The 26,205-nt window shown below is 37.8% G+C and overlaps 1 protein-coding gene and 2 long non-coding RNA genes across 6 annotated transcripts in view; 2 read left to right on the forward strand and 1 right to left on the reverse strand.

Moving 5' to 3' along the window:
• cntnap5b (contactin associated protein family member 5b) overlaps positions 1–26,205 on the forward strand; it is a 269,502-nt gene that overhangs the window by 145,507 nt on the left and 97,790 nt on the right. The gene's annotated exons all lie outside the window — the stretch shown is intronic.
• LOC129453928 (uncharacterized) lies at positions 7,725–9,628 on the reverse strand. The gene is made up of 2 exons (XR_012365966.1): positions 9,416–9,628; positions 7,725–9,043 (listed from the first exon to the last, which is right to left on the reverse strand). It is a non-coding gene; the product is annotated as an uncharacterized lncRNA (long non-coding RNA).
• On the forward strand, positions 9,627–12,476 carry LOC141359490 (uncharacterized). Its single transcript, XR_012365965.1, has 3 exons — positions 9,627–9,991; positions 11,546–11,635; positions 11,995–12,476. It is a non-coding gene; the product is annotated as an uncharacterized lncRNA (long non-coding RNA).

The raw sequence follows: 26,205 nt of genomic DNA on the forward strand, positions 1-26,205 counted from the left end.
TCAACATTTTTTATGTAGTGACAACTGTACGAAAGTGGTGTCACCTATTTAATATTCATAAAAAACAACTCCCCCTCCGCTTTTCCAATGGCTCAACATTTTTGTATACTATGACAACTGTATGAATGTGATGTCACCTAATTTATATTCAAGAAATCAACCCCCTCCCCTTTTCCAATGACTTAATATTTTGTATGCAATGATGACTGTATACATGTTGTCAATTAATATTCTTAAAATCAACACCATCCCCTTTTCCGATCACTCAACATTTTTATGGAATGACATCTTTACGAATGTGTTGTCACCTAATTAATATTCATAAGAAACAACTCCCCTTTTCCTTTTCCAATGGCTCAGTAATGATGACTGTATGAATGTTGCCAATGAATATTCCCTTAACCAACCCCATCCCCTTTTTCGATCGCTCAACATTTTTTATGCAATGACAACTGTATGAATTTGGTGTCACATAATTAATATTCATGAAAACAACCCCCTCCCCTTCTCCAATGGCTCAATATTGTGTATGTAGAGATGACTGTACGAATGTTGTCAATTTAATATTCCTGAAACCAATCTCATCCCCTTTTCCGATCGCTCAACATTTTTTTATGTTAGGGCAACTATATGAATGTGGTGTCATCTAATTAATATTCATGAAAACAACCCCCACCCCTTTTCCAATTGCTCAATATTTGTATGTAATGATGACTGTATAAATGTTGTCACCTAATTAATATTCATTAAACTGACCCCCTCCCCTTTTCCAATGGCCTTAATATTTAGTATGTTATGCTTACTTTACGAATGTTGTCAATAAATATTTCTGATACCAACCCATCCCCTTTTCCGATCACTCAACATTTTTTATGCAATGATAACTGTACGAATGTAGTGCACCTAATTAAAATTAATAAAAAACAACCCATCCCCTTTTCCAATGGCTCAACATTTCTTATGCTATGACAACTGTAAGAATGTGGTGTCACTTAATTTTTATTCATGAAATCAACCCCCTCCGCTTTTCCAATGACTTTATATTTTGTAGGCAATGATGACTGTATGAATGTTGTCAATTAATATTCCTGAAATCAACGCAATCCCCTTTTCTGATCACTCAACATTTTTTATGTAGTGACAACTGTACGAATGTGGTGTCACCTGATTAATATTCATAAAAACCAACTCCCCCTCCCCTTTTCCAATGGCTCAATATTTTTTATGTAGAGATGACTGTAGAAATGTTGTCAATTAATATTCTTGAAACCAACCCCATCCCTTTTTCCAATCGCTCAACATTTTTATGTTATGACAACTGTACGAATGTGGTGTCACCTAATTAATATTCATGAAAACAACCCCCTGCCCTTTTCCAATAGCTTAATATTTAGTATGTAGAGATGACTGTATGAATGTTGTCAAAAATATTCCTGAAACCAACCCATCCTCTTTTCCGATTGTTCAAAAAATTTTATGCAATGACAACTGTATGAATGTTGTCACCTAATTAATATTCATAAAAACAACCCCTCCCCCTTTCCAGTGGCTCATTATTTTATATCCAATGAAGACGGTGAAGACAATGAAGTACGAATGTTGTCATGAATATTCCTGAAACCAAACCCTTTCCCTTTTCCGATCACTCAACATTTTGTTTTGTTATGACAACTGTACGGATGTGGTGTCACCTAATTAATATTCATGAAACCAGTCCCCTCCTATTTTCCAATGGCTTATTATTTTGTATGTAATTATGACTGGATGAATGTTGTCAATTAATAGTCCTAAAAACCAACCCGTCCCTTTTTCTGATCACTCAACATTTTTTATGCAATGACAACTGTATGAATGTTGTCACCTAATTAATATTCATGAAACCAGCCCTCACCCCTTTTCCAATGGCTTATTGTTTTGTATGTAATTATGACTGTACGAATGTTGTCAATGAATATTCCTGAAACCAACCCATCCCCTTTTCTGATCGCTCAACTTTTTATGTTATTACAACTGTACGAATGTTGTGTAATCTAATTAATATTCATGAAAATAACCCCTCCCCTTTTCCAATAGCTCAATATTTTGTATGTAGAGATGAATGTACGGATGTTGTCAAAATATTCCTGAAACCAACCCCATTCCCCTTTCCGATCGCTTAACATTTTTTATGCAATGACAACTGTATGAATGTTGTATAACCTAATTAATATTCATGAAAAACCTCCCATTTTTCAATCGCTCACTATTTTTTATGTAATGATGTTGTCAACTAATTAAAATTCATGTATCCACCCTCCTCTTTCTGATTGGTAAAACTTATTTTGTTGAACACCTTGTTGTACATTATAACATGTATCATGAATGGTAAACAAACTTGGAATCTGCGAGGCCGGTTGCAAGTTTAGCATCACAAAGCCATGGATGTCTAGAAACCAGGTCCAGAGTTACTAAAATCAAAGTTGTTTTCCATCAGCGTTGGGCTCTCGAGCAAGGCACTTAACCCAAGTTGTCCTCCTGCGGGACTGATTCATCCAGCAATTAACGTACAGCAAGTCGCTTTGGATGAACTGCATTCGCTAAATGGTTAGGAAATGAACTCCGGCTCTCCAGTTAATGAGACCCCGAGACCTTACTACGCTACATCCGACAACTTAAATCGTCGCATTATGTCGCCGAGTCCTTTCCCTCTTGGTTCCCTTGGGTTTAGCGAACATGGAAACGGTTCCAATACCAAAGCGAAAATTGAAAGGTCATGCAGTATAAAAGTAAAGAACTTCTGGCCTTTATAGACACCTTCGTTCACATCTGTCTGACACCATTGATTTTGAAGGACTGTCAGGAAGACGTGTGAGAGCGAGAAGGAGGGAATGTGAGAGCTCGATGGAGAAGGAGAGAAAAGAGCAGATCCACCGAGAGAGAGACGTTTCAAGCGTCTCACTTCTATTTTTGAAGTACAGAAACGTGCAATCTTAGCTTCTATTTGACTTGTAGATCTTTTCGTGTCTGATTACGACAGCAGACAGAAGATGCCAAACAAGTCAAATTTTGGGAAAACCGCAAATGAACCTCTGCATTGTAGAGTTTGCAGATTTATTATAAAATATACCGTCAAGGCACAAAAAGTTTTGGTTTGTACCCAGATACGTCAAGCATTTTGGATCTAGGTCAAAGTATTTAACAAATGCAGCGGTATCTTGCGAGCACCGCGTCGCTGTGGGCGTGACTGGCGTTCGGTTTGTCAGTCGCTGACTAATTGTTGCAAGCGAATCTGATTTCCCAGGAGCGCTCTGTGCTTTGAGCGCCGCTCTTCGTTTTCTCTGGATCTATGTATGCCAGGTGCCTCAAGATTGTTAATTTATTGAAAAGATTTTAATTAACCGGTTCTAGAGGGGAAATGTATCAGGAATATATATAGGTTGTTTAATACAGCTGCAAAAAACGCTCTGCATAATAGTACAAATATAACTCTTTGTTCGACAGATATTCAGGGATGCTAAATACGCATGCAGTTACGTTCTTCTGAGGTAATTACCTTAATTTCGACTGCCTGAGGAAACATTTAGCAATTCTTTCTACATAAAAACCAGACCTGAATGAGAATATAAAGGATTGCTTCTCATTTGAGCAGCTATATGAGATGAAGATCAATTACAACCGTTGAAAGTGACTGTAAAAATAAAAAGTGCGGAGCTGTGCAGATGGTACCATTTTGATTTGAAGACCGCACAAACTTGTTTTATCTCTAACATGTCTTACAATAAACAAAGTTACAATAATTTATAATATGAGCTCATAGGCTTTGTTTTCGATCAATACTCCACACTTTGTGTCCTCTTTGAGGTAAACATCATTCACAGAAGATACCACGGACTACTGGTAGTGCCAAACCCTTCTCGCGGCTACAGGCTTGAAAGATGATGTCATTACAAAAACTGTCTACTATTTTGGAAACGAACGCTACTGTGAACTGGGACAGTATGTGAAACATGCTTTTTGTATTTTTGGGCCGTCCACTGTGGTTTGCTTCTTGTACAACATATGCCAAACACAACTGAGGGAACTTCAGTTGTGTACGAAAAGACATTTCTTGAGATTTTATTTTTAAAGGGGCCATGTCACAATTTTTTTTAAGATGTCAAATAAATCTTTGGTGTCCCCAGATAACATATGTGAAGTTTTAGCTCAAAATATCATGTAGATAATTTATTATAGCATGTTAAAATTGCCATTTTGTAGTTTGTAGGTGTGTGCAAAAATGTGCCGTTTTGGGCGAGTCCTTTAAAATGCAAATGAGCTGATGAAGTGCAAACACTGATCACACTGCAAAAATATTTTTAAGAAAAAAAATCTTGGTATTTCTGTCTTGTTTTCAGTAAAAGTATCGAGGAATTCTTGGATTGGGATGCTTTTTCTTGATGAGCAAAACGGCCCAAGAAAATACGTCTAGTTTTTAGACCAAAAATGTCAAATTTAAGTGATTTTGTACATAAATCAAGCAAACAAATCTGCCAATGGGGTAAGCAAATTTTTCTTGAATTTTTCTTAAATTTAGTGTTTAAATTTAGTAAAAAATGTTCAAGATTTTTTGCTTACCCCATTGGCAGATTTTTTTGCTTGTTTTATGCATCAAACCACATAAAATTTGATATTTTTGGTCTAAAACTGGTCAGTTTGCTCATCAAGAAAATACATCTAAATTTAAGAATTTTTAGATATTTTACTGAAAACAAAACAAAAATACTAATAACATTTCTTGAAAATATTTTTGCAGTGCACAATGATGGTGGTTTGATGCAATTAATACTCAATTGTGCTGTGAATTATTTTCTCTCTCTCTTTCTCTCTGCACTAAATGGCTGTGCCGTGGTTGGATAGTGCAGATTAAGGGGTGGTATTATTATAATAAGAGCTCCTTATGACATCATAAGGAGAGACAAATTTCAATGATCTATTTTTACGTGCTTGTAGTGAATGGTTTACCAAAACTAAGCTACTGGGTTGATCTTTTCACATAGGTTGGTAGAAGCACTGGGAACCCAATTATAGCACTTAAACATGGAAAAAGTCAGATTTTCATGCTATGGCCCCTTTAAAGGTGCGGTGTGTAATTTTTAGAAGAATCTCTTGACCGAAATGCAAAATAATATACAAAATATACAACTATACCGTTTGAGGTGCATAAAGACCTTTTTTATAATGAACCGTTATGTTTTTATTATCTAAGAATGAGACGTTTTTATGTACATACATCGAGGGTCCCTGACGTGGAAGTCACCATTTTGTGCCGCCATGTTTCTACAGAAACATATTTTAGTTCTTTATGGTATATTTTTTGGTATTTTATTTGGTTGTATTGAGTACTTCAGTTCCCAAGAACGTTTTCAAATCAGTGCTTTCATCTTAGTTTTAAGATTATAACCCTGACTGGAAAAAAATCTTAGTATTTCTGTCTTGTTTTCAGTAGAAATATCTAAAAATTCTTAAATTAAGATGCTTTTTCTTGATGAGCGAAACGGCACCAAGTCTTTAAGGAGAATAAAGTGGATCGCCGACTACGTTTCCCCCTATTGGACGCAGTTTTACTAATAGGAGTACTATGAAAAGTTGCCTGTTTCCATTTCTGTGTCTTTGAACGCTCGTTTTTTGAGGTCGACAGCTTATTAAAACGTATTTGTTTGTTTTTTTGGCTTGTTAGATGTACACCTTGTCACACAGCAGCTTTTAGGTATTTTTCTGTTTTTAAGTTTAATCTGTAAATAAGTTTTTATTATCTGTCGACCCCAAAAAACGAGCGTTTGAAGACACAAAAATGGATACAGGTAACTTTTCATAGTACTTCTATTAGTAGAACTGCGTCCACTAGGGGGAAACGTAGTCGGCGATCCACTTTATTCTCCTTAAAGGAGTTTTACGGCTCGACAGCTTATAAAAACTTATTTCTGGGTTATTTGGCTTGTTAGCTGTACATATTGTCACACAGCAGCTTTTAGGCATTATTCAGTTTTTTGTTATAAGCCAGAAATGACAAGGAGGCGGCTTCTCGCAATACAAAGTCAATGGAGACGGTTGGATTGCGTTCCCCCCCGGGGGGGCGTGGTTTTCAAATTTGCATAACTGCGCTCTGTCTCTGTGTTTCAAAAGTGAGGGGTGAGCAGTGGACTGAGCCGTTGGTTGCAATTCGCAACCTCACCACTAGATGCCGCTGAAATTTACACACTGCACCTTTAATTTAAATTAAAATTTTTAGCTACCGTTTTATAAAAATAAAAAAAACGTATTTTAGTTCATTATGGTATATATATATTTTTTTGTTTTATTGAGTACTTCAGTTCACAAACGTTTTCAAATCAGTGCTTTTCGTTTTACGATTATAACCCTGACTGGAACAAGTATGATAACTAAATAAATCGCTCACGGCTTTTTCTTGCTTGTTCTGTTTAACTCATCAGAAAATCTCACGCTGAGCAATTCGTGATGGCTTTTGAGGTGCTAAATCGAGAGGAAAACTGGATTGACTTGCGATGGGGAAAAAAGGCCGGGGCTGGTTTTGTTTGATAGTTTGGACTGATATATATTTTGTCAGCATGCGGATAGTCAGACTCTCATTGTCAGCAGTGGAGCAATCAGAAAAGAAGAAAGGCCTGCTGGGAGCCGCGGGTAAGCAGGCCGAAATAACCCCTCAAAAATAAAGCTTGCAAGCGCAGACCTCCTCTCAATACGGAGAAGTCTTTAGAGCGGACCGAACTGAACCCCGCGGGAAGGATAAAGATATGACTGGGATAAAGACCCACGGCGCAGAAAGTGTCGGAAATTGTGCATCCACCAATCAGTATTCTTTCAGGAGAAGTAGAGAAAATGTATTTTTTTTATATTTGAAGAATTAACGCAGCAGTTAAGAGAGTAAATGGGGATTTTATATGCGGCGAGGGCTTTCACACGGACTAAAATTAAACGCTCTGAGCTTGTACGCCGTAAATGCATTAAAAAAAATTACTTTCCCATAAATTACTTGTGTCATCATTACAGTACAAACGATTCAGTTCCCAGGTGTAATAATGGAAGCAGTTTAAACTGGAATTTTCTCAGCTCCAGTTTCTCTGGAATCTGCCACATGCTGTAGCATGAAGATTAATAAGAGATTCATTTTTTAAAAGAACAAATCATTGTGTAATTGTCTAAAGGAGAAGGAAAATGCCACAGCTGGGCGAGATGAAAATGATGTTGTTGCTATTATGATTAATGAAGTCATAAACAGATTCGATAAAAATAATTTTGCTGAAAACTTTTTAGAGACAGTTCATTTACAAAAATAAAATCGATCGAGTCATCATTTACTAACCTGTCATGTTGTTTGAAATCCGAATTACTTTTGAAGAAGAAAAATATTCAGAAATATTGGCATTAATTTGCTAAAGTTTAATATCAATAAGGCGAAATGTCATTGGCTGTCAAGTTTGAATAAGCACAAAGCTTATACAACTTAAAGGGGCGGTTTTCCGGACAAGGTTCAGATTAATTCAGGCAGGGCCGGTCCCTATGGGGCCCTAGGCGCCATCATGAAAATGAGCCCCATGGTGTAAATTTTTTTATAGCACTACAATTTGACACACAAAAATAACTATATATTTAAATGTGGAAGTTTTTATTAAGTGCAACATATTAAGCAATATTGTTATAGTTCAACAATTGTTGTGCAATATAACTACAGTACTGTATGTATCAATATACACTCTAAAAATGGTTGGGTTAAAAACAACCCAATTGGCAACCCAGCGCTGGGTAAATATTGGACAGAACACATGCTGGGTTAAAGTAACCCAACACGTTGGGTAACACATTTTAACCCAGCAGGTTGGGTTGTTGAGAAAACCCAACATGTAGTCATTTTAACCATTTATGGGATTAATATTCTGGGTTTTGGGTTATTCTTGCTGGGTTATTTTTATCATGTGCTTTATTGTAAATCAAGACCATTGTTAACAGCAAATAAATGTTTATTTGACTGCAAAATAACTACAAACTCTTACATTTTTACAGTTGTAAGTTGCAAAATCATTTAAAGGACTGCTTACTGACCCAAGTATAAATATATTTATAAAATATCATAAATTATGCACATTGAAGTAACAATGTAACAGGTTGAATTAATTCGTTTGAATTTAAGACAGAATTTGTAATTTTACAGTATATGAAATACTGAAATGTACATAAACAAAACTACAGCAGTGTAAGAAAAGAAACAATGTAATTGTTAAGTAAGGAATAATTGACGACGGGCCATTGAATTGTAAGAAAATAATGCACACCAAGGTGGTAATGCGGCACGACGCAAAGCGGAGTGCCGTTACACCGCAGGTGTGCATTGTTTTCAAATAGTTCAGGGGACCGGAGTCAATTATTCCGCTTATACCACGGTTACCACAAACATTGCTCTGGTGCCTTTGAAAAGTTAGGTGTGCGGTTTACAGAAAAATAATCAACACCCATAGAACATTTCTCAGCCAATCAGAATGCAGCATTCAACAGACCCGTTGTATAAATTAAAAGTAAAATCATTCATAGATGTGTAAAGTTTTTTTAAAGAACAAATGTTTTAAGTTTCACAGAATGGAATGTATTTGACTAAAAATACTTCATTTATTAAAGTTACTTGTCGCGAACAAAGATGTACAAAGGAAACGAACAGGAGAGGATTTATCCATTTGAAAAATGACAGACTACAGGAATTCCCATAGAAGCACATTGCCTGGGGTATTTATTTTCAAGCACTTAAAATGCCTTTAAACCAGAGACTGTAAAAAATATGCAAGTAGTGTCCGTGACGTCACCTATTGGTTTGTGAAGAGCATTTTTGAAGCTTAAAGTAGGCGGTGCGTGCCGTCGCCATCTTGGCCGAATTGCAGTTTAAGTCACTTCCGTATTCAGAGAGACTGATTGAGAATAAAGATTGAGAGATCTGCTGCATGTTTCCCATGGCCAGGAAGAAAGGAAAGGGTTTCGAGGATTCTGTCCAGTGAAGAAATTCCACCACATTTGTTGCAATCTACAAAAGAGGAAAAAACTTTTAGTGGTCTGAACTGAATGATCAGATTTAAGTATTCAGAAAACCATGTGGGCCAAGTGAATTATACATTTTATAAAAAAATTATAAGGCTTTCTTTTGCATCCCTGGCTGCATTACGACCACGTGTGAGATTTTTTTTCCAAAAATGCAATGGCCTGTTGTCAGTTTGCATAAGACTTTGGTGTTACACTCTTTTAACTGTTGTGCCAACAACAAAGGCTGCAAACCACACAGACTGACAAATAGGATGATCTGACTATAAAGAATAAAGTACTGCAGAACTAAAATGTAGCAGATAATTAAGACATTCTCAATATATTTTAAATAGTAATTATTACATGTTACACTTACTGGCTGAAGTTGTATGAAGGTCTTGCTAGCCTCATCAATGGATGGACGTTAAAACTCTGCACACTCTAAAAAAAGAATTGGAAAACAACATCACATCTGATCTCTGCTAAAAACATAACATCTCTGTTACAGTATCAGCCACAGATCAGAGGGTTGGTCAATTTAAATTTGAAATCACAGGAGACAACCCAAAAATATTATGAAATGAATATAAAATACACTGTAAAAAATGATTCTGAGTTTTAGTCAGGTGGACAAGTAAAATCATGTCCTGTCAACTTGCAGTGTCTCACTACGCACTAGGATGAGTTATAACAACCTCAACTTAAAGGGAAATTTAAAACTTTAAATAAGGTGTTCATATAACAACAAAACATAGGTTGTTTCAATTTTTTTGCCTCATGCGCATGTGCCAGAATCTCTACGTCATAATGACGTACTACTTTAACGAATTTGAACAAGACGCGCCAGCGCCATTTTCTGCACGAGAGGACGAGATCGCTACACGAGTTGCTGATGGGAGAAAAAAGAAGACGAAGGAGCTCTTATTTGAACGACTACAGATGTATTTTTATAGTAAGTATACCCTAATTTGTTCTGTCTTTCATGTAAAAAATAGGCTTGTTTTGTTTGTGTATTGATTTAAGACAACTTGATTGGTAAGTTAACGTTAATCAGGAGCCACACGCACATTTTTGCTAGCTATGCAGTGTTAGACACCGAGCTGTTAGACACGTGAGCAGAAAGAGAAGTCGTCGTTGACTATTATAAGTTAATGTTGGTAAATAGATAAAAACGTGTACAAATTGGTGTAAAATGGCCCAAAATAGCTTTTTCGCATGGTTTAAAGTTTTCAGGCACCGTGCCGGATCTCCGGCGGGCGGCGTTGGCTGCGAATTAAAAAAATATATATAATATTTTATTAATATCATTTCGCGTTCATGCGTTCACCCACAAATAGGATGAGAGGAACACATCTTTTTCTCTCAACCAAACTAAACTAGCCAATCAGAAGTAGAATGGGGCGGGTCTTTAAGTGTGGTTGAGAGATCCAGCTGCAGGTACCGAGCGGAGACCGGAGATGTCACGTAGCAAGGAAACGTAGTCCGCAGGATGGAAAGTAACGTAAGTTTATAAAGAACAGGAAAGATATGACCTAATTGATAAAGCACTTAAATAAGTGGCGCTGGGCATGGATAGAAGGAATGGGCAGAGACAGGCAGCATTTTAGAAGAAATTAAGAGAAGCAGGTGCTTGCATTTCAAATGCTGTCTCACGATATCAATATAAAGGTGCATTTGTGTCAAAACGTTTTGCTTGCATTATAATATTCTCTACGCACATGCGTTAACACACGCATCCACGTGAACCAGATCCCACATAATCCTGACAAAAACACACATTCGCTGATGGTTTGTGAATCTAATTTGCGTGTTTGCGTTAACGCGTGCGATTACAGAATAGTATAATGACACACTCGTAGATCTGGTTTGCCTGCATGTGTGTGTGAAACGCGTAGATCTTGACTGTAATGCTTTGCCAAAAGATTAATGCAAAAAACAAATGGACTTGACTAAATTCCTGGGTGTCTGAAAAGGCAAAGTCACATCATCATTTGAATTATAAACTGCAATGTTGCAGTATCCACTTCAAATTTAGGTTGCAAAGGTTGCTTGGTGTTCACTAATAAATAATAAATCTGTATTAAATGCCACCACTTATTATTCTATAAACATGTTTTAACCAATGGTGAATCTCATTTGTGTGCCCTATTATAACCATGCATATATGCAACCAAAGATTTTTAAATTCCTCATAGATCTATGTCACTTATTTTTACTCTTAAAGTGCACTACATTGATTTAAGTGCACTCCTGGTTTAAGTGACATCAGCTGGTTACGTCTACTGTTAAATCTTATTTTGGTGCTGAACAAAAGGTAACAAACAACTGTTGTTGTACCACATCACTGGTAATTTATTTACAACAAAAGTATGCAAAAAGTGTACATATTTGAAATTAATGTTTTTATTTTTCAAGACAGAGGGGGAGGGGGTGAAAGGATAAATGAAAAGAAAAACAAAGGATTGAACCAATAAAGGAGGTACTTTAACCATCATATATTTTACAGACAACAAACCAAAGGATGAGGACTGCAGCATTGCTTGGGCTGCCGTGATACATGCGAGAGACTCCATCTAAATTCATGAAGATATGCGAGGTAAGCTGAAACCTTTAAGGCATTGTTTCCCAATCCTGGTCTTCGGGCACCCCCTCCCAGAAAGTTTTAGATGTCTCCTTATTTAAAAAACCTAATTTGACTCATCAGCCTCCTTCCAAAATGGTAAACATGTGTCCCTAACAAGCTGATGAGTTAAATCAGGTGTGTTAAATAAGGAGACATCTAAAACTTTCTGGGAGGGGGTGCTCGAGGACCAGGATTGGGAAACACTGCTTTAAGGCAAAACAAGGGAAAATTGAACATTAGATCTCTTAATTTGCAGGGGTCTGGGGACTTTAAATTGTTTGTGAAATTGGTTATAAGTAATAGTACCTTAATTTTCTTTTCATTCTACAAAGCCCAGTGACCATGAAGAGGATGTGATCAAGGGCGTGGTGATCAGAATCCTAGTGGTTGTGGAAAATGCGGAGCCTTTTCCAGAATTCTACAATGACGTTGCCCTGGTGATTGAGGAAGAAGTGGTGATGCGTCACCCTGAGTGACATACCTAATGCTTTTCTGAACCTGATGGGCCTGATGTACGCATTAAACCTTGACTATCCAAAGGAATTAAAATTCACTTTTGAAGTGATACAACGCCTGTTCATTGGAGTTGGATCACACTCTTGCACCGCAAGAGTTCACTCTTTGAAGAGCAAGTTGCTGAGATAAGAAACTATTTTCTTCTCCTTGTTACTATAAGCATTTACAGTGTACACTGTTTTAAAGTTTAAGACCATTCTTATTTTAGATATTATTGTTTTAAAGGGATACTCCATCGTTTTGTCATGTTGAACTGTTATTACCTTAAAGCAATGGTTCACTTTGAAATTAAATTCTAATGTTTTGGCTTGCCTCAAGGGCATCCAAGATGTAGGTGTCTTTGTTTCCGTGGTAGTTTCACTTTTGATGTTTTTAGGTCAAACCTTTCTTGTCTGTCAGTCATGCAGGGCTATGGTCACTTGGTAAACATAACCTCAAAGAGCATTCACAGTGAAGTCCAAATTAAACAACTGTCCATCGTAAGTACACATTGATGGCCTTAGACACGAAACGAGCGGTTTGTGTGAGAAAACGAACACTATTTACATTGTTTTTGCCCCTTGTACACAACCGCGTCTGTGCTTAGTCTGCGCATGCGCCGGAAGTGGTCTCTCGCACGTGTACGTCACTCATTGTTTACACAGAACAGAGATTGACAGCTAATAGAAATTGTACTAATTTGTGCTTATCCGGGATGTTTAAACTGACATGAAAGAAAACAATTACGTATGCTCGCGCGAACTCATCCAGGAGATCACTTCCGGCGCGTGCGCAGACTAAGCACAGACGTGGTTGGGTAGAAGGGGCAAAAACAATATAAATAGTGTTCGTTTTCTCGCGCAAGCCGCTCGTTTCGTGTCTTGGGCCATCGGTGTGTGCTTGTGATGGGCAGTTGTTTGGTTTGGACTTCTCTGTGCGTGCTCTTTGGGGTTGCGTTTGGTAGGTGACCATGGACCTGCATTGTATGACTGACAGACAACAACGGCCCGACCCAAAAACATCAAAAGTGAAACCACCGCGGAAACCAAGACACCTGCATCTTGGATGCCCCTGAGGTAAGCTAAAACGTATAAAAAATTTATTTTAAAGTGAACTATCCTTTTAACTGGGAAGAGTTAGTGCGTGCCTCTGTCATCTTGGTGCGTGCACTTAAGAACTGTGGCGTGCGGCGACACTTTGGTGGCACTTGGCTTGGCCCAGTTCATTCGGTGGAACAGGACGGGGATGAGGTTGGAAATGACCAAACACATCCACGTTTTCCCTGTTTGATACGAGTAGATGTACGATCAAGTGTGGAGGCACAAAATAAAACGTGGCGCTTTTAAAAGTGGGTTTAAAAGGGTAACTATAATTATTATGAGAGGGAGAAGGGGAGCAGATTTTTTAGGCGAGTCGAAGTACTCCCAAAAGTGCTATTCCACCATACATTATAGTTACCCTTTTTAACCCGCTTTTGGAAGCGCCATGTTTTGTTTTGTGCCACCATATTTGATCGTATGTACTCGTATTAAATGGGGAAAACAATGTGTTTGGTCATTTCTGGCTTCGTCTCTGTTTTGTGCCGTTGAGTGGGCTGGGCTGGGCTGGGTGCTGCCGGGGTGTCGCCAAGCGCCACAGTTCTTAGGGGAGTGGTCTACTCATTTTCAATGTTGAAGTATGTTGTTGCCTTGACTAGGAATTGTTGATACATCCCTCTATCATCTGTGTGCGTGCACGTAAGCGCTGGAGTGCGCTGCGACGCTTCGATAGGATTTAGCTTAGCCCCATTCATTCAATGCTACTATTTAGAGATAAAGTTAGAAGTGACCAGACACATCAGCGTTTTTCCTGTTTGGGACGAGTGGTTGTGCAGGCAGGTTTGGTGGTACAAAATAAAACATAGCGCTTTTCTAAGCGGATTTAAAAGAGGAACTATATTGTATGGCGTAATAGCACTTTTGGGAGTACTTCGACTCGCCTGAAAAGTCCGCTCCCCTTCTCACTCTCATAATGGGACAGGGAGGGTGTTACTGCGCCAAGTCGAAGTACTCCCAAAAGTGCTATTACGCCATAAAATATAGTTCCTCTTTTAAATCCGCTTAGAAAAGCACTACGTTTTATTTTGTACCACCAAACTTGCTCGTATAACTACTCGTCTTAAATAGGAAAAACGTTGATGTGTTTGGTCACTTCTAACTTTATCTCTGAATGGTACAGTTGGGTGAATGGGGCTGAGCTGGGTGCTATCGAAGCGTCGCGGCGCGCTCCAGCGCTTACGTGCGCGCGCACAGATGATGGAGGAATGTATCAACAATTCTTAGTTAAGGTAATAACATATTTTAATATTGAAAATGAGTGGACTATTCCTTTAGGTGCGCGCGCTGGGATGATGGAGGTGTGTATTGACTCTTCTTGGTTAAGGTAATAACATGGTTTAATATGACAAAACAATGGAGTATCGCTTTAAGTGTAACATTGGTATTCTTGAAATTTTTTTAAACAGACTGTTCACTTGTTACCTTGTTCTACTTCCTCTTTCCTTGTCATGTTAGACATTTGATTGGGAATTAAAGACACTGTTTTATTTGAAGTTGTTAAACACAGGAACAACTTTACATGAATAATTCACTATAAGCTGTTAGGAAAATCTGATAATGACAAGGAGAGTTATTTGTACTATTTTGGCTCTTAAATGGTTCTGTGCATAGTAGAGCTGCACGATAAATCGCATGCGATACCATGCACATCTCGTCAGTTCCTTGATTAGTAGTAAATCGCCGTCGGCTGCTTTCGGATGGAGCTGCATTTGCTGCACGGAGCCTTGGTTCACTGACGGTCTGGGCCATGTCGCATGCATGTCGCAGGCAATACGTCCGCTATAATAAATGCGGGGTTGCCCCGAATGTCGGTGAGCTGCGTCTCTGTGTGGTGGGTGCCGCTCCGTCTGAAAGCAGCTGGCGACTAATCAAGGAACGGGCATTACTTACAAGATGCATGTGATATTCACATGCGACTTATTGTGCAGCCCGAGTGCATAGAGAAGTTTGCACGTGTTTTTGTGAGGTGTATATTTTAACATTGGTATTCTAGAATTTTTTTTAAACAGACTGTGTTCTTGTTACCTTGTCCTGCTTCTCTTTCCTTGTCATGTCTGACATTTGATTGGGAATTGAATTATTTGAAGTTGTTAAACACAGCTTATGAATTCTTCATGTACAGTTGTTCCTGCAATGAAAATATCTGATACCATTCTCTAAGAATGAGTCTGTGCATAAAGAAGTTTGCATGTGCTTATGTGAGCTGAATATATGTGAGGGTTTTTCTTGTAATGTTTTCATATCTTTGCAAGGAAAAATAAATGCTGAGAGTTTCAATTTTGCAGTTGTGTTGATTTCATTTAAAAAAATCTGGTTTCAGGCAGATATCTAGAACTTCTTGTCAAAGAAAGCAATGAAGTCTAATAAACTCAAAAAGTTAAGTTGTGATGTTGAGGAAAACTTACTATTTTATGTCAATTAGACTTTGTTAATGGTTGTGAAAACATGAAAAATTAAGTTCAACCAATATGTTTTTAAGTTTACTTAACAAAAAAATCTAATTGCTTATTAATTGATATGGTACGTTGGCCCAATTTACTGCAAGTTATTTCAACAAATAAATATAAGTGGAGTTAACTTAACTCCTAATGTTGGCTAAACTTAACTGGGTCAATGCAATAAGATGACTTGACCAAGTCAAGTTGTGTCAACAAATCATTTTTTACAGTGTAGTAACTAAATACGACTCAATAACACATCTAAATTCATATAACACATATACATGTTTGTTAACCGATAGTCACTTCCACGCAGCCTCCGTCTTGGTGACAAATACGTTTATGTTTTCAAGTTCATGTCCAAACACTTAAATTATTGTTTCATTTTAAAAGAGAGGAACAAGCACACATATAAGACACCGGTTCTTGGAAACGCTGTTTCGTTTTAATTTATCGACGCATTACCTGCCGTACCGACGGTGAAGTAAATTTGCTGCTTGTCCTGCCTCAGTGACAGAGACGCCGGCTCCGTGATCCTCCGCTGCCGGTTAACATGTGCTCGCGCCTCGCGGTCTGTCTTTACATATCGAATGACAAAAAAGCAACGCGTTTGTCGCTAAATTTAATTTAACAGAGTCGCTATCGCTTGTTAAGCTGGGAAAGGGAAAACTGCGCGTGTGTGACACAAGAAGCCGAAGTGGGGTTGCGGAGGTCGACTCGGTACCGGTTTTGACTCGCTTTGTTAAAGGCTTACAGAAATTGTCATGAGTTAACGTAATCAACCGTGTGATGGGGATTTTGTAACATCTATTTTATTAATTTTATTAATATGCCATATCAAACATCTTAGAACGATTATTCGAGTCAATTTGTGTAAATGGCGATCTGAGGTAACAGTCGTCATTCCTCCAAATTACACCCGTCGTCTTAGTCTCTATAAATTAACACGTTGCTGTCTCGCAAAATGTTATAATCTTGTTTATATTCATGAAATGTTCACAACAACATATAAACTTACCTTGAAACAACCGCTTGTGACTCTGTCCTTTCACGACGACCCTTGCTGAGCACATTCAAACATCAAGGGCGCGAAGCACATGAGCCTCTTCAAACAACCCAACATAATAACCCAGCAGTTTTAACCCAACACCTACAAAACTGAAACTACCCAAAAAGTGTTTAAAATGTAAAAAAATAACCCAGCAAAACAACCCAACAGACTCAACCCAGCATTTTGGGTTAAAAAATAACCCAGCCATTTTTAGAGTGTAAGTATCACGAATAAGTAGGGTGTTCTGTATGTATTCTGTATAGTGTTTTGAACCATATCATAGTATATTTCTTAGTATCTAAGCATTTTACTACAGTAAATAATATAGTATAATAGTCTTTTTTTATGTGGGTTAATTTATAAATGGGGATAGACATTTTTCTTATGTTTTTAAAGGTGCAGTGTGTAAATTTTAGCGGCATCTAGTGGTGAGGTTGCGAATTGCAACCAACGGCTCAGTTCACTGCTACCACCGCCACCGGAAAAACCAACCCATCCTCACCCCATATCGTAAATATTTGACGACACTTGACCATTCGTCAATATGTGACGGGGAGGGTATACCTTTCGCGTCATTTTTTGACGAACTGGGGACTTCAATACTATTACGTCCGTTGCATTCTCTTTCCTATTTTCTTACCATTTTCGCGTCGGTTTAGGGTTAGATTTACATAATGACATCCCTACCCAAACCTAACTCTAACCCCAACGCCAGGTGACAACTGTTTAATTTCGCGTACACTGTTTAATTTTGCGTAATCTAACCCTAAACCGACGCGAAAATGGTAAGAAAATAGGAAAGAGAATGCAACGGACGTAACAGTATTGAAGTCCCCAGTTCATCAAAAAATGACGCGAAAGGTATACCCTCCCCGTCACATATTGACGAATGGTCAAGTGTCGTCAAATATTGACGACATGGGGTAAGGATGTGTTGGGAAAAACGTAATCATCGTAGACAACTTAATAAAAAAGGTTTTGTCCGTTAAGGGCTTCTGTTGAAACATGGCAACACAAAATGGCGACTTCCACGTAAGGTGACCCCTGATGTATGTAGATAACAACGTCTTATTCTAAGGTAATAAAAACATAACGGTTCATTATGAAAGGTTTTTATACACCACTGATAATATAGTTTTGTATATAATTTTGCATTTCTGTCAAGAGATCCTTCTAAAAATTACACACTGAACCTTTAAATTAGCGTACGCATTAAACAATGTAATGCAGAACATACCTTTACTTTGTGATTGCTTTTCTTCTTCTGCTTTTCAATTTTTCTCTTCATCCCCTGAAAGGTATCGTTTTAATGCCATAGTTTGTCAAAGCCTACCGCAACCTCACTTTTAAAGTTTTCATCTTTATTAAAAGTTGTAACATAAACATTACGTTTTATACGATACTACATTACCCATAATCCCCAACAATTTATTTTCCAAGCATGTGCAATGAGACACATCTCCGCAAGCGCGTCATTTACATTATGCAAATTAGCCCACTCTGTTGTTATGTGTTTTTTTGTCTTTATTTATACTGATGTTTTGTATTTATTGTTATTTTACTGCCGATTGTTGTGTGGAGAATTTATCTATATGTTTTTGTGATCCCTATTTTAACATTTTCCCCGCCATTGACGAGTTGTCTCGTCAATTAACTCTTTCCCCGCCAGCGTTTTTTTAAAAAAGTTGCCAGCCAGCGCTAGCATTTTTCATGATTTTCACAAAAGTTTAATGCCTTCCAGAAAATGTTCTTCTTAACAAACATTAAAAAATATAAACAAACAATATATCAGATGAAAGAACAGACCCTCTGCTTTCAAAAAAAAAAAAAAAAAAAACGTTTCATCCTACCTTCATTAGTTCTCTTGTAATCACCTCTCAAACATGGGTAGGTTTCTTCAAAAACACCCAATTTTGAGCAAAAAGCTGAGATAAATCCATTTTGCGAAGGACTTTTGATAGAGATCAGACGCAGAGCAATCTTTAAAACATACACAGAGTTCTTTCTCTTTCACGTGAGCCGCTACTTCCGGGTTGTATAATTATGATATTAGCGGTATTGCGGAAAGACAGAAAATCTCGTCATTGGCGGGGAAGCGTTTTCTCTTAATTGACGAGATATCTCGTCAATGGCGGCGAAAGAGTTAAGAGAAAATATTTGCATAAAAAAACGTGTTTTTGAAAATTTTTATGTTAATCTGCAATTTCACTTACCCAGTTTATGAAAAAAATAAAGCCAAAACTTTATTTACTAATTTTAAACTCCATGTATGTTTTGATAATCATTCTGAATCTGATCTCTAACAAAATTCTTTCACAAAAATGCAAATATTTCAGCTTTTTCCTAAAAAATATTTTTAAAGAAAAATACCCATATTTTTAAGTTAATAAGCAGAGAAATAAAATATAGATAGAATGAAACATTTTTTTTTCCGTTTTGTTTGTTTGTTGTTTTGAAAGCAGAGGGTTTGTTCTTTCATTTAATATATTTGTATGTTTATATATTTTTAAAAGAAAATTTTCCTGGAAGGCATTTTGTGAAACTTGTGAAAATCACAAAAAAATGCTGGCAGGCAACTTTTTATAAAATCGCTGGCGTGGAAAGAGTTAATCAATGAGGTCCCTACACATGCAATGCGCGTTGCTTGCTGATCGCATCCATGCGATTTGTGCAATGACAAAATAATTTTTTATGCATGGAGGGCCCTCGTCTCGTCGTGGGGCCCCAGGCAATCGCCTGTATTGCCTGTCGGATGGGCCGGCCCTAAATCCAGGACTAGGCCTTAGTTATATTAGGTAGTTAATTCAATAATTTTTTTCTTATTCCATTAGCAGATGATTTTTTTGCTTGTTTTAAGCACAAATTCGCTTAAATGTCTTGACTTATTTTCCTAGTCATTTTGCTCATCAAGAAAATACAAGACAAAAATACTAAGTAAGAAAGTCATTTTTGCAGTGTACTTTTTTAAGTTGAACCAACTTTTTTTACAGCGTTTGATCGGTCCCTTAAATCTAAAATTGGAGTATGGAGAACTTTCATTGGCCGAGCTTGACAGGCCCAAGACACCAAATACGTCTATTGTATGGAAAACAGCATTCTCCAAAACATCTCTTTCATGCACCTCAGACGAAGAAAAATCATACTGGATTGGAACGACATGAAGGCATCTGTGTTGATTCAGTGTTCAAAGAACTGCTAAAGATTGAATCAACTAATCCGTTTCGCTTCTTGGCCCAAAAGGAGAACAGACATTTAATCGAATGAATATCAATAAGTCAATTAACAGGATGGTTTAATCAATTTGTAGCGCCCGGACGGAGCCCCATGCGCCTCCATGCTAGTTCACATCCAACGCATCTCTGAGACAGTAAATAAAACTCATTATGTTTTTATACACCTTGTTTGTTTTAGCATTACGGTGCCGCAAAAAACATTACGCACCTAGCAGGAGGCATAACATCTGTGTCCCTCAGTTAAACGAATAAAATAAAAAGGTGATTCAAAATCATCTTTTGAACACGCCGCATGTAGCCGGCAGGCCAAAGATGTGGAATCTACTTTCGGTAAATGAATAACGTCGGGATAATTGGGGCAGTTATTCTCTGCTTACAAGGCGTAAGCTGATAAACTCTTGTCTGCTCAGCACTTGGAAACCCTACAGGTCCCGAGCTGAGAGATGTGTCAGCCCACGGATCTGTTTTTGGGACGGAGAAGCTTCTAAATCTCAGATTCTTCCCACAGGCTTTACGTCTTAATCTGAGTTAAAGGTACCGCAAATCGAGAACAGCAGTCCAAGACCTAAAGTGACAAATAAAAATCACTTAACGCTAGTTTTATCAGTTTAATCCTCAGGGACCATTCAGACTTTGCAGTCTGAGCTAAAAAAAATTTTTTTTCTATTTTTAAATTAACTGATTTGAGGCATATCTAGAGAGCAGAAAATTCACTTAAAACAGTTAGGTTAAAAATGCCCCAATGGTGGGTTACTATAGCACTGACTCTTTGTTGGGTTATTTTAACCCAATTCTGTAGGTAGCAAGTTTTACCTGATATGAAATAACCAATTACTTGGGTTATTTTTGCGATACAGCTTTAACCGTGGTTATAATTATTTTTGATTAAAAAAAGCTGAGATAATTTCATTTTTGTAAAGGACTTTTGATAGAGAACAGATTCATAGCGATGATCAAAACATACACAGAGTTTGAACTGTTTGTAAGGGAATACCGCCAGCTTTTATAAGTTGGGTAAGAGCGCCACCTGGTGGATAATAGCGGAAATACAGATTGCTGGAAAAACTTGTCATTGGCAGGGAAGTGTTGTCTCTTAATTGACGAGTTAACTTGTCAATGGCGGGGAAAGAGTTAAGCCTTACCGTGTCTGCACACCAGCTGCGTTTGAGGCATCAAATTTCGTGTCTATCGCGTCTAGTTTGCGGCTTGAACATTTTAAGTTTACTTGCTTCCTTCACGCGTGAAATTAGTTATCGAGACATTCACGTCATGGGAGGGGCTTCTGCGACTCCGCTCGCTTTCAGTAATCACGTCACTAATAGAGCAAGCTCTTGATTGGTTAACGTGACACGTTTTTCCGCCAAAGTTCACATTTTTCAACTCGTGCGTTTCCCACGCCAATGTTCAATTCGCAGCTTTCCCGCGAGCTAGACGTGTAAATGAGGCGGAAGGCGGCGAGCTAAACGCCTCATTCGCGCCACCAGACCTCCAGACGCGTGTCAACGCGTCTTTACATTAACATTAACATTGAAAGTACTTGCACTAGATGCCTCTACCGCGGCTGGTCTGAACGCAGCATTAAAGTTCTGCATAATTAAGGACATGGTCACTTGAGTGACGGGTGAACTGCCACTGCTGTCACTACTGTCAAGCTAAGCATGCATGGTTTCAACAACCAGCCAACTCAGCTTCACCCACATCACGCCTCTTTACCCATTTTCGGTTATCCGCGAGTGATGCGCAGAGCAGAAATGGCAACAACAGGCTTCGCCCACTATTGGCTTCAAAATAGCTTTTCACAAATCTATGGATGATATTTCTATATTTTTTACAGTCTATATGGTTACAAATCAATAAATGCTTGCTTTGCTTCTTGTTAGAAACCATCTTGCTGCCCATTTTGTAGTGTTTTAATGCAACATCTCCAAGAATGTCTTTACATTTGAAGGAAAAAAAGAAAAATGAATTATTCTCAGAGCAAAAACCTCTGGCACACTCATAGATATATACACTAGATGTTGCCTTGGGGTTCTAAGTATGCGTCAAAACCGCCGGCATCTTGGATACAATGGCGCTGATACAGGGTTCCCCTGTTTCAAGATGACGATTCTATTTGACGCATTCGGTCCAATAAACTGCCATAGCCAAGGCGACATCTAGTGTACATATCTATGTGGCACACTGAATAAAAATGCTTATTGACTCTTTGACAGTAGATGGCACCCAAGAGCAAAAAAAAAAAAGGTTACCAGAACTGCGTTCAGCTCCGACAAAATGCTGCGCAACATTTTTTAAACAGAAACGGTACACCCTGTTCTAGTGACGCAAGAGTTACAACTACGGCAACTATGGCAGCTGAGAAGGCCAAATGTTTCTGGAGTCCGATGAAATCCTTATAAATACATGTTTAATACTGTCAAATACCCTCGATATTACATTCACTGCACTTTCTGTCCAAAATGAAAGACAACATTCCAACTTAAACCCATTGTATGAGCTGTCTCTTTAGTACAGCATGGTTTATTTACATGTTGCTGCTGATTGGATTGCAGTTCTGGCACACCCACCAAGCAAGAGAAAATGTATGTCAAACCCTGTTGCATACCGGTGCGCACCGTTTCCAGGAAACATGACGTTCAACCCGGAAATCGTAGCAGAACGTTGCACACCGTTTTGAACTTGAACATGCCCCAGGGTTACCCTTGTAAATCGCTACGTCAGAATTTATTCTACAAACGCGTTTCCATCTCCTTTTATTTGTATTTACTCTTTTTCGCAAAAGTCAAAAAACACTTCAAGTGAGCAGAAAAACTTTTTGCGAATAACTTTGAAATTTGGCATTTCCATCAATCATTTTGATGCGATATTTCAAAATGCACATACAATTATGGTGACGGAAACATGGCTTACTGTATGTGAGCAACACCATACTGTAGCAATGGACTAAAACCACCAAAAACCTCACAGAACAACACAATAGCAATGGATTAAAACCACTGAAAACCTCATAGCAGCCCCATTGCACTGCTTTGGCAATACCCAGATCACATAGGCAAGCGGCACATAGATTTGTTACAGAAAATGTAAAAATCTAGTTATCATACTTTTATCATCATCAGTACTTTTATCCTGTATAGAATTGGCCTGATTAAATGTAAAGCCGTGAAGAAGCTCTCATCAGTTTGAGGATATCTTCCCTGCTGCAGGGAAACTTTAAAGTGAATACATATGAGGATCCTCCGTGTGTGTGAGAGAGTATTACATTATAGCGTTATCTATTTGGAAAAAAAAACTCTGAAGAAGATTTATGCCCTCAAGAAGCTCCAGGCCCAAATCTGCAGTACTGTGTTTGTCTGAATATCTGGCTTTTGACTAGAAAAATGACTTTCAGGTATAATACAATATACTGTAAGATCACATCCATCTATTTCCTCCTCACACACGCATTTACAATACTTTCCGTATGTGCATTCAAACACAAACAACAGAAGAATTAAGGCTTAGTGCACACTGCAAAAGGCGATATGGCTTTAAATTGGGCATGCAAGAATTCCTGATCCTATTTTCATGTCATTTCTAGAAGAAATTACATAACAACCATTTCCTGTCATCTTTACTACTATAATATAAAAACAACGAGCTTTGGTGTAGCAGTTAGCAGACATGCTATCGCTATTGCGCTATAGTGCTAATGTGGGACACACCATGTCCAATAGTTTTTTTTTCCTCTAACCTTGATTTACCCCCTCCCTCATCTGGCTCTGCAAATAAAAAAGTGGGAAAAAATTCTGTATATGTACCTGAAAACACATCTTAGACATTCACTTTCATCATAAGATTCTACACAGAAGGGGCTCGATATAAAATTCAGGTGAGTTTAGGGAATGGAAAACACTCCTTAGTCATTATCTGCACCACGAGCTTGGATATCTCCATCGGCAGCCCGGAGACATGAAGAAACGTCTCCGAACAAATATTGTCTCTGCCGCAGTGGAGGACGCGCTGGATGTTGATGTTTGCTTTATGATGCATGAGCTTGTGAAATGCGCCGTGTGATTTCGAGTGAGATCTGTTGCGGAATAATGTAGACAAACAACCGAAATATAGAGCAAAACAAATATTTCACGAGCGCTCTTTTCTCGATAATGGGGCCCTCTGTCTTTCTCTTATCATGTTTGGTTCTTCTCAATGACTCTGAGGAACCTGTGTGAGTGTGAACATGTGTATTGTAACCACATTATTCTGTTCTCTTATAATATGTGGAATTCAGACATAACTGGGACTACAATACTTTGTCTTTAAAACATTACTTGTTTCTTACTTCTATACTTTATGTTTGTTTATTCATACCTCATTGTAAACACGACTTTTCTTTTTTCTTGGTGTATTATGTAAGCTTGTTCTTAGACATAACACAAAGTTTACCTGACAATCCACAGAGAATTTGCACAGTTTTACTTGTTCGTAGGTTAACATCCATGTTGGCAGCCAATCAAATTTTAGGGATAGGGCATTTATGAATACTAATTTCTGATGCACAGATATATCACCCTATAATCGGTATCACAAAAAAAAAATGTGTCTCACTATCAGACATAAATAGATTGTTTAAAAACAGCTGTTGATTATATTCTGGCAATGATAATTTGAAACAAGGACTAAAAACCTGTATCAGTAGACGTCATTTAACTCTTTCCCCCTCATTGACGAGTTATCTTAAACATTTGCATAAAAAAACACACTTGACCAATTTATAAAAAAACTTAAGTCAAAACGTTATTTACTAATTTTAAACTCCGTGTTGTTTTGATAATCGTTCTGAATCTGAAAATTCCTTCACAAAAATGCAATTATTTCAGCTTTTTGCAAAAAAAAAATATTTTTTAAGAATAATACCCATATTTAAGAGTTTATAAGCAGATACAAAAATATAGATCGCTTTTTTTCTCATTTTGTTTGTTTGTTTGTTCGAAAGCAGAGGGTCTGTTCCAGTGGCGGCCGATGACATCTTTTTCCGAGGGCGCTCGATGCGAGGTTCGTCGCAACATGTATGTAGCTCATCATGTGTGTGGTTCCTTTTTACAAAATGCGCATCGAGTGAACCTGTGTGCATCACGTGTCATGCCAAAATAAGTGCCTGTTGCAGATGCGTCTAAAGGGTTTACGATAAAAGAGACGCTCGCGTTTGCCAGATACTCGCGTAAACTCATGCGTAATCAGAGTTTGTTGTTAATGGAGTGTTTTGCATTTTATGAACGTGAACGTCTCTTTTATCATAAACGGTTTTGACGCGTCTGCAGCAGGCACTTATTTTGACAAAACACGTGATGCACACAGGATTTATCGACACGCAAAACACATATTTTGGAAAAGGGAAACACATATGTGACACTCCGAACACTTATTTTGAATTAGCGCCCCTCGGATGAGCATTCACGAGCCGCCACTGGTCTGTTCTTTCATTTGATATATTTGTATGTTTATATATTTTAAGAAGAAAATTTTCCTGGAAGGCATTTCAAAAATCACAAAAAATGCTGGCAGGCAACTTTTCAAAAAATGGCTGCCGGGGAATAAGTGAAGAAATGAAATATTGGTATTGGCATCGAAATTTTCAAAAATGTCTCAATTGAAATTGTTTTGAAGTCACATCACTTATTTTTTCATATCAACACCTATTCAGTATTGTACTTTGTAGTGCAGATTAGTGATGCGCGGGTCAGTGTATAAACAACCCGCACCCGTTTTCTACTAACCGCCTGCAACTCGCAAAAAAAAAAAATATATATATATATATATTTATATATATATATATATATATTTTTTTTTTTTGCGAGTTTGAATATATATATTAATACCCGATCAGCTTTCTGAGCCACAATTTTTTTTAAAGTAGTAATTGTTTAAAATAGTTATTTGACATCTTTATTTCAAACGACCCAACTGACCGTGACCCGAATATCATTAATAATATTTTGCGGGTAACCGCGGGTGACTGTAGGCGCCCGCTCATCTTGGATCAACCCGCGCATCACTGGTGCACATATCTACACACTAAGTTGTAATAGAAAAAGACGGATTTAAAGTTGTTATGCCACGGAAGTAGCGATTGTCTTATTTTTCCCATTTGCGACATACTGTATATACGAGTAAAACAGCTTTGTAATGAGAAAAAATTTAGAATTTGTCCATCGAGAACTGGTTGGATTGTTGGAAGATGGGCCATGTT

The sequence above is a fragment of the Misgurnus anguillicaudatus genome, chromosome 23 (assembly GCF_027580225.2).
Source record: "Misgurnus anguillicaudatus chromosome 23, ASM2758022v2, whole genome shotgun sequence".
NCBI lineage: Eukaryota > Metazoa > Chordata > Actinopteri > Cypriniformes > Cobitidae > Misgurnus > Misgurnus anguillicaudatus.